Genomic DNA, 916 nt, shown 5'->3' with positions numbered 1-916 from the left:
CGTGAAAAAATTATCTAGATACTTTTTAGGGAAAACAATGGAGAGCTGTCAGTTTTGATTATGCCTCTTTTGAGGTGGTTTTGACCCTAAAAATGTCAAAAACGTTGTTATTTTCCACCCATGTGTATTTTTTAAAAAAGGATTTTGTATTTATTGTTGATTTAGCTGTTTTAACAGCTAGTTTCATTAAAACCTTTAAAGAAATTGACACTTCAATTTTATGAATATTGCCTAATCAGCACTTTTTTTCAATATTGAGGCGCCATTATCTCGCAAAAAAGCCTGGTTACCCCCAATTATTTTGTTGGATTTCAATACCCCTCACTACAACCTACTTATTCCCCACAGTCATTATCTGGGGAAAAATACTTCCCATAAGTGGGCACCGTCCTGAAGTAAAATGTTACTGATCCTGTAGCACCTAACCCCCCTTATCTGATTAAAACCACATTGAGGTTTTCAGCAGACCAATCACAAGCAGGACAATTTTTTTTTGCCCAAGTATACACATTTGTACAATCAAAGGACAATTATTGCAAAAAACTTAATCCACTCCATATTAAGGACCTACATGTCTAGAACAAATCTGAAGAAGACTCAGTATGCAGGTACTGTTGAATTCTTCCACTCATGCAGTGATAAGAACCCGGGGTATCTAAAATCGATGGAATCGATGATCGGAAAACCAATCGATCAATCGATAAAATTAGTTAATTGGTATCGATTGGTATTGGTCAATCGATGATCGATCGATAACCACACAAAAATCGTTCATCGATTGGCATCGATTGGCACAGGACCTCAAGACAGACGTCAAGCATGCTACCTGTCCAATCATCCGCCATTTTTAGGAAGCCCTGGGGACGAAATTGGTAAAACAATTCCAACCCAGACTTCTCAGCGCAAAGAATATACC

Source organism: Porites lutea, chromosome 3, assembly GCF_958299795.1.
Source record: "Porites lutea chromosome 3, jaPorLute2.1, whole genome shotgun sequence".
Classification (NCBI taxonomy): Eukaryota; Metazoa; Cnidaria; class Anthozoa; order Scleractinia; family Poritidae; genus Porites; species Porites lutea.
This window is presented reverse-complemented; position numbering follows the sequence as displayed.